The sequence below is a fragment of the Protopterus annectens genome, chromosome 7.part0 (assembly GCF_019279795.1).
Source record: "Protopterus annectens isolate FY-2018-M chromosome 7.part0, PAN1.0, whole genome shotgun sequence".
Lineage (NCBI taxonomy): Eukaryota > Metazoa > Chordata > Ceratodontiformes > Protopteridae > Protopterus > Protopterus annectens.
In genome coordinates, this window is record NC_056739.1 from 936,923,160 (window position 1) to 936,948,761 (window position 25,602).

Sequence of the window (25,602 nt, forward strand, 5' to 3'; positions counted from 1 at the left end):
ATTACAAATCATTTCATTTAAATACTATGAATTAATGACATCATAACATTAATTATCCAATAGTTAATTTAAAATCATTTGATATGTAAAATATGAGAATGACAAAATATATGCTTTAATTAGTAAACCAAAATAATGATAATTATATATTTAAAATTAAAAAATATGATAAATATGCATTTAGAAGATATATACATTTAAAAAAATATATATACATTTAAAAATATATATGCATTTAAAAAATACTTTTACTTAAACTGCTTGTGTGATGATAGAAAACAGATAAAAGATAGAAATAAATAAATGAATAAAAGAAAGAACCCATATGTGGCATGGCTATGCATAGTATGAAAATATTTATATAACCATATACTTAAAATATGTTAAAAACAAATCAATTCATCCCTACTGTTAAACACATCATTGGTATGTGAAAGTGAGGTGGATAGCTAGGTGCCTGAAAGATAAAACTCTTACAGTTAAGGTGACAGACACCTTATCAATAAGCATGACCATAAGTAGTGGTGGGGATCAGGGCTCAGTGCTAGTACTCTTTATCAGCATCTTCTTCTGTGTTGTCCAGACTGGAAATCACAACATTGGTTAACTAAGTTTGTTGGTGATTGCAAACTGGACATTATTGTCTAATGTTTCTCTGGTACCCAATAATTAAAGCAGGAAATAGCATAACAGATAAAGGGCTAAAATTAAATGGAAAAGCAGTGCAGTATTGTCATACTTGGTAAAGAGCTCATTTCCTCAGTATAGCAAATAACTCAATCCAAAATGATGATGTAGTCAGAGATCTTGGAAATTGAATCGATAATTCCCTCTCCATTAACCACCAAATAGGAACAATAATCAGAAAATCATTCTGTTTGGCACAACTAATACCGGAATGTGTATCACCCAAGTGAAAGAAGGTGATCCTATCTCTGTCTCCATCATCATCAACCCCCATTTTCTGCATGAGGTCAAAGTGTTGTATCAACTGTTTCCATCTGTCTTGATTTAATCCCACTCTCCTACCTTATTTGGTAGTCATGCCTGTCTGCCTCAGGTCTAGTCTCACACAATCAGTTTCTTTTCTGGTCACCCTTCCTTCCTCTTGTCTTCTTCCTGTTTCTCCTAAATCATCTTCACTACATCATCATCTTTCCTTGTACCTGAACCACTGTAATCTCTTCTCTTTAACCTTATCTGCAATTGGACATACTCTGACTTCTGCTCTGATGTCCTATTTTTTTCATGTCTTCCACAATGCTCACTCTACAATCCATCTCAGATACTTCATTTCCATTATCACTAGCATTCCAAACTGCATTGTTTCACTACTCAGGTTTCTATGCCATACAGTAGTATTGGCTGCGCAACTATTTCACACACCTTACCTTTCAACTTATTGTTCATTTGTCACACACTACCCCTAACATTATGTATCAGTTAAAGTGCAGCCTGTCATATTGTACCTTTGAACATCTCATTCAAACTTTGCTTCTTCACTACCATCCTTCCCAGAAACTTGAAATTAACCCATTACACTATGTTCCCCTTCAGTCTTAATTCTCAGCTTCATATGAATTCACCAGTTTACTACCATTACAATTGTGTTTTCTGTACTCAATTTCATCCTATGTGCCTTCAGTTTTTCATTCCACTTCCCTGCAATTTCATCCTATGTGCCTTCAGTTTTTCATTCCACTCCTCTGTAAGTTGTTGAAGTTATTGTTTAGAATCTGTAGTGCCACATCATCTGCATACAGTAACTTTGTTGATCTTTCCCCTCTGACCTATTTGCTAATGTATTCCATCACCAGTATGAACAGCAGTGGGCACAGAGAGAACACTGATGCACACCAATCCCCACTGGGTATCCCTCTGTGAGATGAAACACTGTTCCTACTTGTCACTGTGCCCCTGTGCATAGCCTCCACCAATTCTGAAAATGTTTTTGGGACTTCAGTCAGTTTTTACTACTGGACAAATCAGCTTTCTTGGGACCTTGTCATATGCTTTCTCCCAGTCTAGGAATGCTCAGTTGGACTCTTTCCTCATTTCCAGCTTCTTCTCAATTATCTGTCTCACTGTAAACATTAGGCTGGTTCTGCTTCATCTTCATCTGACTCTAAACTGCTCATCTCCTATGTTAGTTCCTGCTAGTCTGTATATTTGTTTATCAATCACCCTCTGCAGAATAGTCATGAGTCATGCAGTGACAGGAGTTTGATACCTCTGTACTGCCCACAGTTGTAAATGCCCCCTATATCCTTATATACTGGTACTATAATGTTTATTCTCCAGTCATCTGGGATATGCCTTTCTCACCTTGCTGCTTTATGTACCCTCTGGAGCCATTTCTCCCCTCTCTACCCAGCATCTTGATCATACCTGCAGTGACCTCATCTGAGCCTGCTACTTTCCTTGACTTAATTGTCCTTAGTGCTGTTCTTACTACTACTAGGGTGGCATTCTCCTCTTTTTCCATCAAAAGCTATATTTTGGCAGGACAGCTTCTGTGGGGTTTTCTTATTCAGAAGCTACTGGATGTGCTCCATCTGTCTGCCTTTGATGTCTTGTGGACTGGTGAACTAATTGTTGCTGGCATCCCTTATAAAGGGTGCTGATGACTATCTTCTTTATCTTTCTATCTTTGTCTTCTAACCTGATAGTTTCTTTGTGCCATTTGCTGAGTTAACCCTGATTAGACCAATTAATGACTGCAAGATCCCTTCAGGATGTACTTTCAAGACAAATTAAGCAACTGTAAATTCCACATAGGTTCCTAAAAAAGAGGATTGTTAGTATAAAATTCCTGCGCTACCAGGAAAGGCTTGCAACAAAATCCCTTTCTTCAGCTTCTTACAGGCACATGTAGGCTGATATATGAATTACATTTTGCTCCATTATGGATCCTGCCCATCTTGATTTCCTGTACCTTTGCAAGATAATTTCCAGCATTCAACCCACTTCAGAGGAAGGGGTGCTCATTCATACACAAAAAACTGATATAACTAATATGGTGAATTAATGCTCTAAATAAATATCTTTTATTTCAACAAGGTTATCCTTCATCTCTGTTTGTAGTATTTAACTTTGTTGACCACAATGTGTCACTAGTCCATTGCAATAAGCCCAAGTATGTGGTTCTGCTTTGCTTTCTTTCTTTCTTTCTTTATTTATTTGTTTCTTTCTTTATTTATTTATTTTGACTGAAAGCTCCAGAAAATACTTTTGTTGTATAAATCATTCTATTATACCATATACAGTCTCCTTTGAATTAAGTTAGATATTGAAGAGTTGAATGTTGCCTCTAGGATGTGGTATTTTGTGGATTGTGTTGAAAGCTCATTTAACATTATAGGACTAGTTGTCTCATGTTATTAGATCTTTATCCAAGGTTAATGAAAATTCCTAGAATTATGGATTGAAATCTAAAAGAGGACTTTGACCTTCATTGTTTGGTCATATCCTCATAACTGAATTAAACTGGACGCTCATTATAAGGATTTCATCTACAGCACAAATTGTGATATGGGAATTAACCAGAAAGATGATGTCCAAACATCTGGCTACACTTCCGGAGGTTTAGGGTATTTCCACTCAGGGCCACTTAAAAATGTACTGTGGCTATCACTAGGATATAAGGCATAAACAGGAGAGGTTCCAGCACTGCCTTCTTTTCTTTCCTGCTGCAAAGTGCTTGGCAGTCTGCCCATCAGCGATCCTTGTGACTCGCAGAGCTATGATAAACATCCATTTTGCGTTTTTCCTTTCCCAGTTGTATACAGTAATTGAACTGCCGTTTACCCTGTTACATCTGTAGGTTGGAGATCTTTATTAGGGTGATGAACCCTGGAAATCTGAACAGTAAGCAGACTTGTGGTCAGCAATTCCCCACAATTATTTCCAGCTTTATTTATATTTTAATAAACTTTGTTGCTTCAACTTCTGGCTGTTACAATCACACAATATACACATGCGCAAAATAATGTTTTGCATTTTTTTCACATTTTACAAATATTTGCATTTAGTCACATTTTATGCATAAAGACTTCATACTGTTTTAATTTCCTGCCTGTGGATATCTAGCCTTAATATTTTAAGAGCACAATCATTTCACTGTTGTTTATCAATTATGAATTGATAATCAATTATTAACCCATTTATTTTGTAAATCTTTTATTTAAAACTTTTTCATTCATCTCTCTGAATAGAAACAAACAGTACCTAACAGATGATGCAAGACAAATGCTAGCATCTACCTGCCTTCTTCCACCCTTACTATATCATTCAACTATTTTTATATACCTAGTCACTATACTTAAAACTAAACTCTCTACCTGTTATGACAAAGTAGCTAAATTTGCTGCCAAGCTTACAAATAGGGCTCACCATTGCAAAGTCCTAAAACAACTAAACTGGTTTGAGCTATCTAACTATTTCACTTCATTACTACTCTACACAGTCTTACACATGCCCCAGAAAATAACATACAGCACCTCCTTCCTGTCAAAGACATTTGCTCAGCCAATAAACTCTAAGTAATCACAATTAAGTCTAACAACTTAGCAGGTGACTCACTATATTCCCATTACATACCTAAACTCTGAAACATCATCCACCATCCCAACATACTTAAAACAGACCATGCAAGTTTCTGCCTTCAGTCCCTTAATAAAATAAAACCTAAACCACACATGGCTGTGCACATGCTCCTCCCCTGGATACATGTTTTTTTCTTTGCCAGCTCACACCCCCTATCCCTGCATATCTATCCCATTTTAACAACAGATCTTTGTACAACGCCTCCTATCCTAATACACACTTTTCAGTTCATTTTGCTTCTGACCTTTCCCCTTTCCACTTCATCCATCTCTTTGAAGTACTTTTACCATTCACTTATAACCAGGTTCTATGTTAGCATGTATGCTAGTATTCTTATCCCAACTATCCTTGACCCATCAGGTAAAATTGCCTCTCTCCCCTTCTAGCTTTAACTTTTATCTATCTACTAACTAATGTTTGTTACTCTTTACCTTAATTTTATCTATTCTTAACATCTGGACTTTAACCCTACATATCCAAATCTTATAAATCATATCTAATGTCTGTCACATATATCGCACATGAACTGTTTAGATTCTAAATGTTTTAAAAATATTTTGAATTTAATATCATGTATAATATCATCATACAAGAAATACCAGTTTTATCATTTTATAATGTCACTACAGAACATTATTTATTTGTATCTAGATGTCTTAAGATATGTGTAATGTACCTTTGTAAATACTTTGTTGTGCCATGAGTATATTAAATGTTTCTGCTGGAGGTTTTCCCCTGGGCATCTGCTGAAAATTGTTTTGTCCAGTAGGACTTTCCTGGATAACAGGAAATAACCAGTGACTTAATAAAATGTGTTGGAGAGACAAATTTATTTCCCAGCACCTAAGCTAGCCTTGGACCAGACTTGCCTTGCAAGTTAAACAAAGTGACACTCAACTATCCTTCAAGGTAAATATAGATGACTTGATGGGTTCCACAAACCTGCACAACACCTATAAAATGAAGCTTGCCCATTCATTCCACAATGAATGAGACTAATTGTTGCATGGCCAGTATAAAGGCTGTCTTCAGAGTTATTTTGCAATATCACATGACCTAAATACTGGGTACTGCATAAATGTTCCATACATTTCATGCAATGGATACAGAATGGGGGCATGTTACTCACTTTTCCTGCTGAAGTAGCTGCTCAGCTAAATCTGCCCATTTAATCTAATGCATCATTCTTCAGTGGGATACCTTATCAGAAAAAGAACATTTTGCAACATGCTCCAACCTCCCTGTTCTAAAGGGAGGTCAGGCCTCAGTTGTGCACTCCTGACTGTCTTCTGTCTGTCTGTCTTCTGTATCAGGGTCGCTAATCATCCTCTACTTGACTGGGCTGCAGTCAGGCTTGCATACATCTTTGCCTGAGCTTAATGAACTCAGCTGATTATCATTGATATGCTTGGTGCAAGGTCACACCACAATGCTTACTGGTTACTTAAGCAAGTGCATGGAATTATCCCTCAGTATGGCTACGAAAGTATAGTTACTGGAATAATGTCTGAATGTTACTGATCAATATAGACAAATGTGCATTGTATAGTCATGAATGGGATTCAGTCTGATTGACTTGAACCAGTTCTCCAGATCAATGTTAATAGCTAGCCACTCAGCTTTAATAAAACATCATACTAGACATAGATAACTGAAATTAACATCCCAAGCTCTTCAACCAGTTGTCTTATTTAACATTGGTCAGTCCAATTAGATATCCCACTCAGTTTTACAAAAGCATGTGAGCGGTCATCTAGGAATATAATGTGCATGTGTTTTCACATTAGATGCTATGGCACACATCATTGCTTCTTCCCTTTTCAACTGAAATTAATATCACTTACACATATGAGCCTGAAATTCAGAGATAAGCATTTCCTTACTGTGCACGTGTTCACAGTGCATGAATAAAGGATAGAAAATAAATGTAATCTAACGGTCACCGTTCTTTAAGTGCCCATTCCATAGATCAGGCATCAGATGGGGGGGTGATGTAATGCCTTGTCTCCTTTTCAAGATGCATGGCATGGAGTGCATCATTTATCAATACATGCCTAGTAAAGACTGCACATAGATGATTCTGATTACAGTACAGGGAAGTATATTGCTCTGGCAGTGTAGCTCATTGGGTTATATGAACAGCTAATGATCTTCATTCTATGTTCAGGGTTTGATTGCCTCAACTTCTGTATGCAGACTAAGGTAGTGAATGTCTCTTAACTAAATGCTTGTCCCCTACACTCTTAAAAAGTATACTTGGGCCCAGTAAGTTTACCTTGCTCACACATTAATGAAATAAAAACCAATAGTGCTGGCAGTCACCATATCCTACATATCCGGATAGATCAAGCACCTTTCTTGAGGTGAAGGACCAAAGTGCATCTTTAATCACATTTTCCCATCCCCTGTTCATGCTACAGAGTTTATTGTGCAACACACAGCATTGGCACACTTCAAACATATTTTAAAGTACAGCTGTGTCAGGTTTTAAAAATATATATTTATTCATATTGACAATCATCAAAAATCATATATTTATGTGTGTGTGTGTGTGTGTGTGTGTGTGTGTGTGTGTGTGTGTGTGTGTGTGTGTGTGTGTGCGTGTAAAATTCATAGCACTGCATAAGTTACTTATGTAATTATATTATTATTCATGCAATTACTAGTTCTGTAAAATATATAGAAAAGTCACATCATAAGTATAAATCTTGTTTCAAAAACATCTTTGAGAAAAACTAGTCTGTATTTTAACTTTTAGTGTCCTAGTGAGCAATGTCAAATCTGGGAGATGCTGAATATTTTTCAGTAACAAACAAGACATATATTTTTCAGTCCACTACAAAATGGTGCATAGATGATGGCTGTGCAAACTGGAAACATATGGAGATCACACCAACATTTCATAAATATAACAGGAAAACATTTGCTGTTCCTAGTTATGTGAGTTGCAATACCCAGTGGGTAATTTGTCTAACAGCTTGCTTATGTTCTGTGTTTTATGTTGGGAATACTGCTTAGTCATTTAAAAAATAAATCACGCTACATTAGGATGACATTTGAATGTGGAAAGAAAGTAATGGTTTGTTAAGGAATACAACATTATGCAGAGAAAAGCTAGAATAATTTTACATTTAGTGCAGTTAGAAAGGCATCACCATATGTTAACTCATTTTAAGAAAAATGCTCTCTAAAATGAATCATTTCTTGATGATTCTGGGTGTTTTGTCTCCAAAAGACTTATGTTACTGGCATGGAGATGAAAGCATAATTTCTGCTTGAGCAGGAATGCCTATACTTCTTAAGATGAGTACAGTATTATGCAGGAATATACAGTATGTGTGATGAAGGAAGAATTCAAGCAATAATGTCTAACAAGGTGGGTGTTAAAGGAAAAACTGTCCACCTGGGGTGTAGTATTAGGCCTTCTCACCACTAGAAAGTCCAATATGTCCTCTAATGGCCACCCAGTCAGACATTATACCAGCTTGAAAATGCATTGTCTATTTAGTTGTTTTGTATTAGTGCCATTATTACTCTATATTATTTTACAAATTTTCTCTTCCAAATGTTTTATATGGGATTTTTTTTTGCTTAATGTTTTAAACTTGGTGAAGGATTTGTAATTGTTCTTGAAGGATATACTTTGCAACTATTATACAAAATTTGTGTAAATATTTAATAACGTTAATTCAAGACACATATGTATACATCCACACATGCAATATAAACACCCACATAGATGTAGTGGCGGAAAAACACAAACACACAAATATACAAAGAAACTCAGATATACATGTTTACAGACACAGGCAGACACACATGAGTAGAAGCAGAAACATGCACACACACAGACACACACACACACACACACACACACACACACACACACACACACACACACACACACACACACACACACACACACACACACACACACACACACACACACACACACACACACACACACAGAGTTTTGCTTGTTAATACCCAGTCATTATTGGTTAGTTTCTGCTCTACCTGTCATTAGACAGATGAACACACAAACTAGATAGCAGTTGATAAATCTATGCACTCACCAGTCTCACATTAGCTTGTAAAGCTGGGTCTACTATAAGTGTTTGCCTACCATTATGAATGACACACTTTGCTACCACTCACTCATGTTGGGAAGTTCCCTAACTCCCAAGACCCCACTTCCTGTGCACTACAACTAGGTTTTCTCTCCCAGAGCCCTGAACCTAACCCCAAAACAACTCCTAATAACTCCTTAACCCTAAATCTGAGCCAGCATATGATCCCTTCCTAACAATAACTCTGAGCTAACTCCTGTTCACTCTCAACTAAAATTCCCCTCCCTAAACCTAACGCCCCCTCCCTGTTTCCCTTTCTCACTTACCAGTTCTGTAACAAGACCTTGATAGTATATGATCACCTCTCGTTCCAGTGCAAGCAGCTGCTCAGCCAGGTGGGGAGTGAGGAAACAGCTGCTTGAGCCCATGACTACAAGTTCCTGAATTTCAAGCAGCTGGGGCTTGATCAGCTGCAAGGAAGCTGTTGCTGCTGTCATTGCGTTTAAACTTCTGTTAGTGTTTCCCCCTTCTTCTCCTCCTAATTTCCCATACCCACTTTTAATGCAAGAAATAATGCTGGCGGAGTAGGCAATAGCAGAAAAATAACTAACCTCCCAGAGGTATTCAGAGGCCAGATGCAGCAGTTAGAACACCTCACCACCTTTAGAAAGTCTGTTGTCTCCTAATAACACCCACACTGGAAGGCATTATTGCCTTATAATGGACTATTTGTTAACTATTTTTTTGTATTTTTGTATTTGTATATACGTTTTTTATAGATTTGCTGTAAAATACTTCCTTTGCCTTATTTATTTATTACATTTGTTAACCAGAATAGTCTGACTAGGTTATGCAAGATCCTTTTCAGCAGTCTCAAGAGGAAAAGCTCCAGTGATTTAACATATAAATTCACAATGATAAAAGCTCTATTAATCATATAATGTATTATAATGAATATGTAAATAATAAAAGCAACATATGAAATAACTTAAGATATATATAAAACAAAAGAAAATAAAAATCTTTTAAAAATATGTGTCAATCATAATTGCACATTTATAAATGCAGAAACAGTCTGAGAGTTCCAGACCATACAATAAAAGGCATATTTAGCTGACCATCTCCATGTCTACTTTACACTTCATGCTAATGATGTGTAATAATGCAAGCACAATGGCGATATGTGAATATTTGTCTTAAAATGTAAAACAACTGTAATGTTTTACATATTGTCAGAAGATCACCACAAACTGTATGGGAATGCCACTGAAACTTTGTGTAAGTAGTACAGATGGACATTTTGACCTATTAAAAAAAAAAAAAACGCTTGAGAGAACATTATATGGAAGGGATTTACTCCATTATGGCATTCCAAACATTTGCAATAGATCCACAAACTGAGAATCAGACTCTTTCTTCTGTTTTATTCACACGTCTTGTCTCTTCTCCCTCGTATATGCATTCACATCTTGAATGCGTGAATTAAAGAAAATCTTTAGCAGAATGTGTAACGGTACACTGTAATTTATTTAAACTTATATAGTGATTTCTGTGCAATCTCCCAATGAGGAAATATGCTATTTTGTGATTCATTCAACATGCTATTCATGCTGTCTTAAAATCATAAAGTAAGTTTAAAGTAACAGAATTCCATTTGTTAATGCTGTTTCATGGAATCTTCCTCTGTCACCTGTCTCATTCCTCAATGTTAGTACTTTGTTTTTAAGATGGATTATATTAACAGTTTTCCCTACCACTTAGCATTGCATGCATTTAGTTGAACCCAGAATTTATTCATAAATGGGACTATCTTTTGAGTACAAAATCAGTAACACTTTGGGTGGTATTCATTGCCCCAGTGTTTGCATTTTCATAGCTGTTATGTGCAAAGACTGCTGCTATGCCTAAATGCAAATACACTAATTGCTTGTTATTCATTCTGAACAAGTAAATGCAAAAGGTGTTTTTAAAATGCACCCACTTCTGTAAAATGCATAACTTGCTGAAGCTAATCCTTTAGTATGTGATGAAATCGTGATTCTATATTTTCAGAGGTTTTTGGGTATTATGAATTACCTCAGCTATACTCAAGTACTTTTGAAGTATTTAAGACAAAAGGCAGAGTATGGCTCCCTATTGAAATATTGACACTTGAAATGCCAAATACTGACAAGAGGAAAAAAAAAAAAAAAAGAAAAACAGATGGGAGAAGATCAAATTCAAATTTCACATATCGCTCTTCTCCTTTAAATTGTGTTTTGTAGGGGGCAACCCCCCCCAGCACCCCAGCAACCCTTATGTGAATAGCAAGCCCTCCACAATCCCTGAACTTATATATACCAACTATAAGATCACCATACCTCAGAGTAAAGGGAATATTATGTGAAATGGCATCTTGGACTTGGAATGTGTGTCCTTTCTTTCCACAATTCAGTCTCTTTATTTCAGGAGACTTGCCCTATCAGGTCCCAGCATTTCATCTAGTTATCCACAGCGCATATATTAACTTCCAAAACATATAAAGTTTTTTTTATACGTATATTTTCTACAGGGGTTTCCCTTATATATACATCCTGATTGGTTTCTTAAAAAAGTGGAAAGAGGAATATGGGTAAGACTGAAAAAAGGAGACATAATACAGGAGGAAAACACTGAGTGTTGTGCCGGAGGAGGGGGGGGTTACTATATTTTTGGTTGGGAATAAACCTGCTCTATTTTTCATTTTTCTTGTTTTTAATGTAAGAAATTACTTAAGGTGAAAAGTAAGTTAGAGGGTGCAGGAGATAGGATTAGGGAAGGGGGTTGAAGAGTTGGATACAGGAGGGCACCAAGTCCACTGGTCCCTGAAATGTTCCCACTGCTTAATGGTGTAGCAGTGAGTGCAGGAACCTGATGGTGAGGGGATGGAGGCCTGTGGCGGTCAGTGAGTCTTGAACCCACTGAAGAACACTCTGGACTAACCAAAGATGTCTCTCCACTACCTGCACCAGCACATCCTCAATCAAGTCAGCTTGTTTTATCATGTTCCTTCATGGCAGCATGGATACATGATCGGTGTTACTATCTCCACTCTGTGAGGATGTCTTTGGAAGGGTAGATGGTGAACGTTCCCTGACCTGGGAGGAATGTGGCTAGGCTGCTCCTATGGATTCTGGACCTGTAGAAACATGAACGTAAATGGGAGAGAATGGAATTAAAGAAAGACAAAGAGATACATAATTTAAATAAGAAAAAGAGAGAGGGATGGTAGAGAGACAAACAAGAAATGTAGGCAGTAAAGTAACAAATAATGTACTTAATCCATTCAATCATTATTAATAGTGATTTCTTATTTTTTATTAACTCTTTATTTAGAAAAAAAAACATATTCTGGGAAATGAACAATCAGTATAATGATATCAGTTGGTACTAGGATTGCCACATTTACATCTTCCCATTTACCTGACAGAAGCCTCAGCTCTTGCCTGCACTAACCCTGCATCTTTTCTATCTGTTCTGCCACCTTTACATCCTCCCATTTACCTGACAGAAGCCTCAGCTTTTGCCTGCACTAACCCTGTGTCTTTTCTATCTGTTCTGCCACCTTTGATTCATCCCATTTACCTGACAGAAGCCTCAGCTCTTGCAAAGTTTAAATAAATACTTTCTTTGTGACCCCTTGCCTACTTACCACTCAACTATCTTTAATTTTCAAGGAAATACCAGATTTTGACTCAGATATTGATCCATCCCTCCTAATCCTGCTTTATACTTGAGCTTTTGGGAAAAAGGTGGTAACTTGCCCTTTAAAAATAATTAGTTATATACTTCCGTACTTCAGAAAATGCATGTTAATTCACATTCTCTTATTCTGTCAGCTTCCCAAGTTAATAGTAGTAATAAATGCCCTTGATTACTTCTGGATTAGTCCCTTATTCTTGGTGTAAGAGGTACAGAGTTATGTTTACCTGCAATTAGAAGTCACAACTTCAAATCAGAGAGAAATAAGATCATACATAGGGCCACCCTATGAACTTCAGTGTCCTTCTGCATTATAAAAACATGAAATGTCTGCCAATGCAGGAGTTGTACTACGGACAAGATGAAGTTTAGCTCCAGGTCCATACCCACCCTTCCTTTCCTGGAATTGCAACCCAAAAACTTCAAGTTATTTCCCTTCACTAATCAAGACATGCTTTTAATACTTAAACATCTCATAGTGCATGCAGCACCATGATTGCACTGCAATATCCATTAAATAGCACCCCGGTTCACAGATACTCCAGTGTGAGAGCCAATCTTAATACTTTGAAGAATGTTAACACTTGTTAAACACCCCCTGTGTGCTGTTAAATTCATATATGGTGCTAAAAGCTGACAGTGCCAGCCAGTAAACATCAGTAGCAGAATATGCAATGGCTTTGTTTCAATTCCATTTCTGCCTACTGTCTACTACATTACAGCAATAAAAATGCATTTTGGAACAAACTGCTTACCTTAGACAGGGAATATATTAGGCTGTAAATCACTTCCCCCAAACTAGCACAACACTTTGCTTTATATATATATATTACTTTTCTGTGACTAGTAGTACATGGAGCAGATAAATCTCAATGTGTTACAAAGAGTTATGATCAGATCTCTGAACCTAACTTATTATTATGTGTCCTGGACATGGAAGCCAAGGTTTCTCTCTAGAGTTTCACTCTCGAGGTGAATATCTTGATATCCATGTCTTAAAGACAAAATAAGCCCATTACAGTCAGAGAACTGATCATAACCCTCTGTATTCACAACAGATGATGCCTTATGCAAACAGTGACACTTAGTGGGCACATTATCAGTCCATCATTTTTGTGGATAATATGCAGAAATATGCACTATTACTGGTTTTCTACACAACTAATAAATTGACTAGTACCCAATGCATACCACTGCCTATACCAAGAAGCAGCATTTCTCACTCTCATTTTGCTCACTATAACAGTTACTGCTATATTAGTGATACTTTTGAAAACATTACTTTGTGTTATGGATAAAATTAAACCTTTGGTCCATAAATAAAAGTCAGGAGAATTATTCAACATGTAATGTTAAATGACACCACCAGTAGGCTGCATAAATTAACTTCTGTGGTCTGCATACCTCAAGACGATAGTGTTATTACTATGTTCTAACATTCCTGGAAACTTAGGTAAACTGACTGGATCAATGCAATTGTTTTTCTATGATTTCAGTAAACATATACACCCTTTAGCTTTAATAATCCTGCTATTGTATTTATTACACAAACAGATTTACTTAAAATGCACCAGTGATTCTAAAGGTCAGGCACATTGCACATATTAAAGGCATTGTAAACACAAGAATCAAACACTTAGAACCATTTAAACATCAGCTACTAACAAAAATAAAAAAGATAATAATATGCATTTAATGGCTGTAATTCTCAGTGACAGTAAGCCACTCAGTACTTAAGAATCATGCACTAATAAATGAAAAGGTGACAATAGTTCTGATTACCAATTAAACCACTCTAACCATTGCCATCACGTGCTAATATCCTGAATCCCAGTGCCACTCCAACTATAATCATCAGCAGCTAACAAATGAAAACATTGACATACCTACCTTAATTATTTAATTCACATTAAATGCAAACATCCTGCAGAAGCAAATGACTAGATGACAATTTCTGCAGTAACCACAATCATATGCCTACTAATAAAAGAGAGATGTCACAAAGAGAACTGCAAGCATTAACCATTTAACTTTTAGTGATAAAGTATTTTTATTTTGTATTATGTAGAGCACTGATCCACACAAATGCATTTCAGCCACAGATACTTGGTTATGTGATCACAGGATCATAGTATCATAGGAGGTTACAAGGCTATTGGCCCTGAGGCCCTTATAAGCCTAGCCAAGAGTTTAGCCCAGATTTAGACAAGTCAGCATTGAAAGCCCCTGTCCAACAGGGACACAGGTGGAATCCCAGGGGTGTATTTTCTGTTTCCCATCCAGTTATCCAGGTTGCGCTTAAAAAGGGATAATGAGGTGCTCTGCTTGATGTGGACAGAGAGTCTGTTCCACAGATGGGAGAGTCTCTGGGGCACAACTCTGTCCTGCCAACAAGTCCTATTGATATCAGAGACCAGGTTGAATTCGCACATGGGTTACTGGAGTGGAGCTTGACTTGCGGATATGCAGCAGTCCCATCAAGGTGGGGTCTGAGTTTGCTTTGTATGCCAGACAGAGGTCACCTCTGAGGAGTCTGTATGAAACTGAGTAGAGGGACAGGGCTTTTAGCCTGTGTAGGGTAGATGTTTGAGGACCTGGATTCACCTGGTGAGGAACCTCTGTGGTCTCTCCAGCTGCTGCATGTGCTTTGTGAGGTACATGCTGAAGGGGGAGTTGTACTCAATAATTGGCCTTATAAGGGAAGAATACATGGATGTTATGACCTCTTTGTCCCTGGATGAGATACCTTTACTTATGAGGTGGGCCATATAGAAAGCTTTCCGTACAATGGAAGCAACATGGTGGTCAAAAGTCAGGTTGGTATCAACTTGGGTGCCTAAATCCCTCACTACTGATTGTGTACTTAAGACATTGTTATTAATGTGATAATATGTGGGGACATCACTCTCCCCAAAGGGGATGATGATGATGCATTTTTTGGCATTCAGCTAGAGACCACGTTTCTGGCACCATTCATTTGTTTGGGTGAGACCCTCTTGGAGGACGTCCACATCACTTGGGGAATTGATGACTGCTCCCAGCTTGCAGTCATGTGCAAACTTGGTCAGCCATAGTCCACTGGTTTTGGCCTGCACCTCAGAGAAGTATATCCCAAATAACAGAGGTCCCAAGATCGATCCCTGGGGTACGCCGCTCATTACGGGTCTACTGCTTGAGGTGGCTTCCCCTATTTTGATTAGGTGGGTTCTATCAGTGAGTCAGTTTGCTATCCATCTGGTAACATATGGATTGATGTCTAGTTATCAACCATGCCCGAGTGAGGAATAGTGTCAAAGACTTTGGCCAGGTCAAGCTGCTACTCAAGCTTTGATTGAATAGGGTGCCTAATGGCTCAGGCCTGAGTTCATGTAGGATGCAGCCTGGGATGTTGTCGGATCACATGGAGGCTGTATTTTTTGCCTTTGAGAGGGCAGTGATGACCTGTTACCTAGAGATAAGGGGTAGGGGCAGGTAAAGGGTATGTCTTGATGTATTGATGGTGGACACAGGGGAGAAGTTTTCACTGAATCTGTCAGCCAGTAGATTGGCTATATCTTTATTTATTTTATTTTATTTAACATTTGTTTACTGGGAAAGTCCAACTTGGAACAAAGCCAATTTTCAGCAGAGGCCTGGAGAGAAACACTCCAGATGCATGTCTTTGTAATGTGGGATGAAACTGGAGCACCCTGAGGAAACCCACATGAATGCAGGGAGGACATGCAGACTCCACACAAAAGGCACTCCAGCCAAAAACTGAACCAGAGAACCTTTTGCTGTGAGACGACAATGCTACCACTGCACCACTGCGTCATGCAATATCTATGGCATTTGTGTATGTGGTGCCCTTGACCACCAGTTCTGAACAGATCTGGGTGCTTCATTTGAGATTGCAGACATATGTGAAGAAGGCCTTATGACTGTCTCTAGTAGATGTTGCCAATTTAGACTCAAAGTTGGCTTTAGAGGATTTCTGTAGTGCTCTTATTTGCTTGTTCAGACTAAGGAGAGATTGCTTCCAATTGGGCACCTGCTCCTTCTTTGTCCTAGACAGCAATTTTTTCCTTTTGTTATATAGTCTATTTATTGCAAATGTCCACCAGACAGATTTACTCTTCCTTGCAGAGGATGATTTTGTTCTGTCAGGTATTCTTGATTCCATGCATCTATATACATGCTCGTATAGTACTTTGGTATAGATTTGGACATTGGTGCCAGTTCCTGCAGTGGGGGAGGGGGCTGTGAAGCTGTTTATACCATCCCTCAGGAGGCTGTAATCTGTTTTGGAGAAGTTTTTTATGTTTGACCCTAGCTAGAGGGGGGTCAGGGGAGATGGTGACTTCGAAAATGACTGCTTTATGGTCAGATCTTACCAGGGAGGATGATACCGTAGGGGTGCTACATCTCTTCAGTCAGGGAAATTTGGGCAGAGGAATCAAACCATATACTACAAGGTGAAGCTTCAGAGCTCAGCCTTAATCCTAATGTACACTAACCAAACAGCAAATACAATGTACAATTCTGCATGCTATTTTACCATTGCAGCCACAACACAGGAACACTGTCTGGTTTAGTGATCTACTCAGACAGTCACATTAATGGAATCTGAGTGAATCTGACCCTCAGCTATAGGGTGAAGCTTATTAAGAACTCAGACGTACTCTTAAGATGCAATAATAAAATAGTCACACAAATAAAAAAGCAAAGTTGAGAGTGTCTCACACCATTTTAAGTTACATACCTTTGGAGTAAATGGGCCCTCTCAGAAATGGTGTAGGTAATTTACCACTGCACTGGATTTTTGAAGGGGAGCACTGTTGTGATAGCACTCCAGTTTAATATAATAATGGTGTGGAATTTGGGACACTTGGCTGGAAAACAACACAAAACAGGCACTCCCAGTTAAGATTTATTGTTTGATCTCAGAAGTGAAACCGAGGGAAAACTTACATAAAGATAGAAGGCTGTATGGGTAGGAATTCTCTGTAGAGTAGTATAGTATGGTCACCTTTTTAAATCATTCTTTGCAGCCTACCAATTAAAGAAATCCAAACTAAATATCAGTGTTAGAGTTCTGCTAACCTACACAATTTCTCAGACTGTCCTACCGTTAGTATGACAGCCATTTAAAATGGGAAAAGAACACCTGATGGAATACCTGATGTCCACTATGTCAGACAAATATGAACTTCCTTTTATCAGCAGTTAAAGCAGGTACTACAAGGTTAAGTAGCACTACTGGTTGGTTAACCAAGATACTAAGAAAGCTGTTTCAGTAGCAAAGAACAAGGCATCAGAAGAGGTCTTTCAGCTTCTGGAAAGTGTCTCAAGAGATGACATGAAGAAACTCTATCAGACTGCAAGACAAAGAAGACAGTTATCAGAAACCATTCATAAGGAATGCCCATGAGAATTTGCTTACCAGTCCTCAGGACATCAAAGGCAGATTGAAATACTACTTCCAGAAACTATGAATGAGGAAAATTCACAGAAGATGCACTGCCCCAGACACAGCCTATATTGAAAGCAAAAGAATGCACCCTACAAGAAGCAGACACAGAAATAAGCAAAATACAGTCAGGAAAAGCAAAATGCTCACATGAAGTCATGTCAACTATGATGGTGATGTTATGTGCATTATGGGACAAATAACTCCGCAATGTAATCATCGCAGTTTTGAAAGAAGTGTTCCATGTGACTGCAAGGTAGGCATTCTAACATCAGTGTAGAAGAATAAAGGGGACATTTACAGCTGTGCAGTGCAGGGGTGTAAGACTCCTATGTCTCTACGTGAACGTGCTGAGCAAGGAAACTGGCAAACAAATGGAGTAATAGAAAATAAGATGGGGTACAAGCAGTCTGGACTCAGATCATGATGCAGCACAACCAACCAATGTTTGCAATGTGACAGATAGTGGAGAAGTAGTTAGAAGTGAGGAAAGACTAACTGGGCATTCTCAGACATGGAGAAGGCATATAATGTTCCACAAAAGCTGATTATGTAGTCCTGTGGCGTCTTAGATCCTGAAAACATTCATAGAATTAGTGCAACTATATGCACGGACCCAATGACAAAATTGCAAATATAATTTGAATTCTCAGAGGGATTCCCAGTGGGAGTGGATATGCATCAGGGCTCAAAGTCTGAGCTCACTGTTGTTTATACTGGTGATGAACTACATTAGCAAACAGGTGTATGCAGATGATGTAACATTACAAACAGACTGAAGAAGAACCTCAGCAAATGATAATGGAATGGAAAACTGAAGGCACATTGTGTGAAATAAATACAGGCATGACAGTTGTCATCACAGCAAACAGCAAAATCTGGAGAAGCTGATAATTGACATAGAACTAAAAATAATAGAACACACTAACAACTTTAATTATGAGGGAGGGATGAGGAGAAAGGAAGTCTGACTGATTTGATTGAAGCTAGAATTACAGGTGATGTGACCAAATGGCACACAGTATCCTGGGTGGTGTGTGACCGAAGAATGGCAAAGAAGCTGAAAAGTAAGGTGTTCAAAACTGATGTAACCAATGCTTATGTAAAGCTCAGAAACCTAGGCAGGGAAGGCAGAAGAGCTAAAGAAGTTTGAGGTAATGGAGATGAAGTGCATCAGATGCACAGTGTGGAACAAAGAAATAAATGAAGATATCAGAATTCAAAATAGCCCCAGTTGCAGAGAAGGTCAATGAGAACATACTTACAATGTTTGTCCAATATATGCAGAATGTGATATGGTGAAGATGATGTGGCACTGGAAACTAAATTATCTTGCCAAGAAATGGATGGACTGCATGATAATGTATCAGAGACAGGCATGGCTGAGACAGAAGGTAGGAGAGTAGCACTGGATTCAAAAGGTGGCAATAACTGATGTGAGACTACAACCCCATGGAAATGGGAAAAAATAGAAGATAATTATGATGATGATTAAGGTGGGTACTAGCATCAGCCACTTCAGTTTACTGTTAACAGTGCATTCAGAATTAACCTATTTCTGCCAATTTGAGGTAGCCTTTACAGAAGAACAAATTAAATGTTGACAAAATTAATTCTCAGCAATCACTGCTACAATATAATTATGTATTACATCTTGCTTATGAAATGCCCAGACAGCAAGCTATTTAATCAACAAGAATGAGTTTGGTTTTATAGACACATTAACAGAACTCATGCAGCATTGGATTAACACACAAGTTCCAGTCCTGATATAAAAAAAAAAAAAACCTTTTAATACTTACATTCCAGTTCCAGCCCTTAGTCAGCATCTCCAGTTATGCTACTACCCTGCAGGCATAATAAAGCAGAAAACTGATCTTAGGGGGAAAAAGTACTGACTCCCTGTATTTTTACCTTATAGCTTTCCAGCATTATCTAAAGAACTCTCATTAGTCAAATTTCAAGCCAGCAAGCAATTTACACCAATCAGCTGCAGCAGGAAAGTGCAGAAAGAGCAACCACATTAGTAGTTCTACATTTATTTATTTATTCTTATAGGATTTTTTGCTTTGTCTAAAGAAGTCTCATTGACTGAAACTGAAGCCAGTGACCAGTTTGCACCAAACAGCTGTAGCAGAGAAAAGTGCAGGCAGGGCAACGAATACTAATATATATGGAAGCACCTTCTGGCCAGTTATGAAAAACAGATTATACAGCAGAAAAAATGGACTACCAGATCAGTTGCTCACTTTCTAAATGATCTGGGGAAAAAGTGGGCAGGTAGCATCCTTAACTAGTGGAGATTTTTATATTTGCATCTACTGATGCTAAGGAGATAAGGTGCTGTTACATAAGAAATGATAGCACATTACTACTTTAATTTGTGTATGAATTACTTCTGAATTTATATTTGTGAAATAAAACAAAGAAAAAATCAGGTATTATTCAACACATTTATTTGTAATGACACTTTTTTTCAGAATCATGTTTATATACTTACAAACATCCTCAGTCAGTCTAGTCAGATATCTTTAATCATGTGCCTGGTTATATAAAATCTCTTCTGCTATACATAGAAGACATTGAGGATGGTTGCTTACCTATCATAGATATGTATTCACATCTTTCTTGCATAATTACATTTATTAATCAGCAAAAAAAGAAAAATAAGTTGTTCTTAACATTGTACTGAATCTCTACGCTTATTTCTGTATGCATTTGTACTGAATTTCTCCCTTATATGATATATTTATTATCTGTCAAAGCACATATTTTCATATTGTATTTTGACTGAATCCATCATGATTATTCATTTACTGCAATTTGAACTAGAAGGAAATCCTAACTTCCTTCAAATTGTTACTTTTGATGTTTGTGTGCAGCTTGTCTCTTTAGGAGATAGATACTTTCTTCAATCGTTGCAAATGTTTCTATTGAAATTATTGCTTTGCGTACCTTACCTGCATTTTTTTAAGTCAACCAGATCATATAAAGTTGGCAAGGCACTAAACAATGCAGCTGTCCCTAGTAACTGTGCTGGTCATTCATTTGCTACATTAACCCCATGACCTCTCTGCTTAGGGTATAGTGGCTTTCTAAAATCAGCCATCTTGTATGTGCAGTTAATATATTGGAAGAAATAACTATTGTACACAGTTATCCTTTATTAGATAGTTTGTGGCCTACACAAAACTTAAAAAAGTCTGCCTATATAATTAAGCTAATAGCTATAGTATATCAAAGTTTGCTACATTGCAAAAAAGTTCTTAACTGAAATATGTATGTATATGTAAATGTGTGTATGTGTTGTGTATGTATATCTGTTTATCTATCTATATTTCTCTCTCTCTCTCTCCCTCCACACATGAGTATAGTATTTAGTCAACAAATTAACAAGGTCAGTGATTAATGTTGACACTTTTTCATACATGTGTTGAGAAAGAATCTCAGTGCATACAAATTTCAAACAAAAAAAAAACACCCCCCACACCCCCTGATAATTATATATACTAACTGTCAGATTGCACAGTCCCCAAGGGAAAGGGAATATTCCCCTACTCAGCGATTGTTGCTGTAGACCATTTGTCAACCAGATGCAATCAATGAAACAGGTGTTGACCACAAAGCATTTTGAATGAATGCCCAATTCCCGCAGCTATATATATATTTCCACATATGTAACATCAAATAGTCACCTGGAATGTGAAAATTCTGGGCTTGACAAAGCAAACCTTTTGGGATACTGCAGTAGTCCTTCTGGACAAATGCAGCAGTGGTAGTAGCATATTTCCCAAACATAGCAGTTCAGATGGAAGACAATGACCAGATTTTCAATTCTGAATGAGGAGCACATGATTTCTAAACTCTGTGTTAAAAGGAAAATCTGTATTAAAGAAGGCTGTTTTTTTTAAGATCTTTTAGGTATTTACGAGTGCTTTTGTGAATTGCAAAACTTCTTCAGATCAAGGTGTAATAATAGGGCTTTAAATTGCTTTAGCAAGGGGATATAGAGTACCTTGTTAGATTGATCAGTCTCAAATTAAGGGTGTGTGTGTCTGTGTGTAAGTACATTGTTAGTGGGAAAAATCAATCTAATTTGCATGTATAAGTTTGTGTTTAGTTGGTGGAAAAATCCATCTAATTTGTAAGTAGACATTTGTGTTTGGTTGGTGGAAATTCCACTTAATTTGTATGTAGAGTACTAGGCTGTATGCTGACTTTAGTTCCCCTCATCCCCGTTTTCAAAGTAGCAAGAAATATACACTAAAATATAAGCTTGGTTTAGATCATTATTATTAATAAAAAAATATTGGTTTCTTTATTTCCATTTCTTAAGGAAAGTAAGCAGGGAGAAAATACATTTATGGGCCAAAAGAGACAATATTAAACAGGCTGGTTGGTACCCCTTTATATGGGGTATCTCATATTAAAATGTTACAAAAATATTTGTGCTGCAGGGGTTGTGTCTGCTTTTATGGGACTGTTGTTGTCAGGTTTCCAGGAACTTGTATGGGGAGAGAAAGATGTTCTCTGTGAGATTAAAAGATGCAAGTGTGCTTTGACTCACAGCTAGTTCGCTTCCTCAGATCTTTTTGGTGTGCCAGCTATTTTAATAGAAAAATCAGATAATAATAATAATAAAAAAATACAATTTAACAAGAAAAAAAATTCAAGAAATTCATTGGGGAATCTCACAAACTGAAGCAAGTTTACTGGTGGCACGCCATTTTTATGTTCAGCTTGTAGTATGTTCCCACTCAAATCTTCCAATGATGGAATGTTGGAGCCAATTTTTAAAGCAACCAGATTCTAACACTATTTTGGGTTTATGCCAGGAAGAAACATCAGGGTGCATAATAAAAGATAATACTTAGTAATGATTAAAAAACATGTATTAAAAACTATTAAAAATAACTGAAAAGTAGTACAGGTGAAAGGTCCAAACTTAGACCATGCTGAATAATTTTCAGTAATCATAAAAGATTAGGTTCACAGGCATATACTAGGCTAGCTTCTCTTGCAGGCCATTTTATAACTAGCCTATTTCCATTTCAAATATCAGAATCAAACCCTGTAACTTGCATCTGTGAGGTAAGCAACTTAGCCATTTTACCAACCCCCAACCCGCTAAAAAGACAGCATAGGACCCAAAGCATTATTCCTTTTCAGTGAATCCAGCATGTTCCTGTAGTCCGTTGGACAGGGTTTAGAGATTGCTGCCCCAAACTAGAATTTCCTTTTCCAAAAAAGGTGGATGCCCTGACTTGCTGGAAACCTTCCATATCATTTACTAAGAAGCTGTGATTATTCATGGAAGTAGCCCCTTGGTGGTCTTTTTTTTTCTTGTTAAGCATCTTTTTTAAGTTGAAGATTTTAAGATAGTCCCCCTTCTTCATTAATAAAAAAGGTTGATTTTTCTAAGTTGTAATACACTCTTGATGGAGCAGCTTGCACTGAGTCTTAGTTTAATGTAAACATTTATGAGAATTTGCCATTCTAACACATTTTTCCCAATGGTGCATTTTATTGCCATCGAGTTCAGTTGTATTTATGTCTGTAAGAATATGAAAATTAAAGTTGTTGCACCCTTAATTATCTAGGTTATGTTTTGCAAGAATGCTCCTATTGACTTTGTGACAAATATTCTATAAGTAATGGGTCATCCTAATCTTAAGCTTATTGACTGTCTTACCTACATAGTAGGCTGAGCATTTCAAACATTTAGAGTAGTACATGGCCATTTTTAGGCTACAGTCATATCTCTATTTACTTTGAAATTTCTTCCCCATACAAGCACAAGTAATGTGATCTGTCCCACTCATACATTTGCAAAAGCTGCAGTCTGGAGATCCACAGTAAAAAGTGTCAATCTGTAATAGAGCCGAAAAAATCCTTGAAGCTTTCCAAACTTTGCAAACTATCCTAGGACCACCCTATAAAGTATACCTTGATATCAGAGGTCTAGACACTGACCTCAACAATGAAAACTGCAAACATTGTATGGCTATTCCATTGGCCTAGGCCTACCTAGCCATCAAGAAAATTGTGGAATCAGATTAGATCACCATTGAAAGCTATAAATAGATTAGTAAGATGGTGGAACTTGGCCCAAAATTCATTTTCAAAAAAACAGAAAGAACATTATAGCTTGTTGGAGACTGGCACTTTTTACTGTAGATCCCAAAACTGCAGCTTTTGTAAATATACGAGGGGGAGAGATTATGTTACTTTGCTTGTATGGGGAATATTTATAAAGCAAAAAAGAGAAATTATGTGGCAATACAAATATGAGCTACAAATATGAGCTACAACAGAATGGCATTAAATATACTGATCCCAAGGATATTGCCAATATCCTGGCAGATCAATTTAGTGCAAACTTCACCCCCCTCTCACGCCCTAAAGATCCCATCTCAATACCAAAAGATTACCAAATTCCGGTAATCACGGCCACACAGGTAGAAACCGCACTCTTCAAAGCTAAGAATACAGCACCCATGGGACCATATGACATCCCAGGCTGTGTACTACATGAACTACAAAATGAACTGGCACCTCACCTAAGTGTCATATTTAAACATAGCCTCACCTCAGGCTTCGTGCTCACTGAGTGGTGCACAGCTAAAATTATTCCACTCCACAAGGGGGGATCCACCTTGGATCCCCGGAAGTACTGTCCCATCAGTTTGATGAGCCTGATCTGCAAGGGCATGAAATGTATTATCATGGAACTTATAAACAAGGACATTGGCAACCTTCAAACACTGGACCCCACCCAGTTTGGGTTCGTGAAGGGTCGATCTTGTCTCCTGAACCTGACTGACTATTTTGAATCAGTCTCCAGAGCTGCGGACGAGGGTAAAGAAGTCCACACAGCCTATCTGGACCTCGCCAAGGACTTCAACACCATCCCCCACTCTGGAATCATAGATAAACTTACTAAGCTGGGCATAAATTCCTATGTCACTCGATGGGTTGCCAACTGGCTTACTGACAGAACCCAGACTGTAAAAGTAGCCAACCCCAAATCCAGCTCCAGACAAGTGATAAGTGGAGTACCTCAGGATTCAGTCCTGGGACCGCTCCTGTTTGGCATCTACTTCTCAGATGTACAGGCCAATACTAAGGGACTCTGGCTAACAAAGTTCGCAGATGACTGCAAACTGGGAGTCATTATTGAATCCCCAAATGATGTGGATATTCTACAAAAGGGCCTTACAGAAACAGATGCTTGGTGTCAGAGCCATGGGCTCAAGCTTAATGCCAAGAAATGTATAGTTATCCCCTTTGGGAAAAACCATGTACCCATGAATTACCACGTAGGTGGCAGTACACTAAACACCGAAAGTGTGATGAGAGACTTAGGGATACAGGTGGGCAGTGGTCTCACCTTCGATAACCACATCGCCACAACAGTCAGGAAATCCTTCTATGTGGCACACTTCATCACTAAGGGCTTTTCATCAAGAAAAAAAGAGGTCATTGCCCCACTGTACTCATCCCTCATTAGATCCATTATAGAGTACAATGCCCCATTTGGTATGTACCTCACAAGACATCTGCAACCGCTGGAAAGGCCACAGAAATACCTCACTAAAAGAATCACAGGCCTAAAGAAGATGCCCTATACTGACCATCTAAAAAAACTCTAGCTATACTATGTGGCATATTGTCTACTCAGGGGTGATCTCTGCTTCACAACCAAGGCCATGTCAAATCCTGAGCTGTTGGACATGCTCCACTTAAAGAAAAAACAAT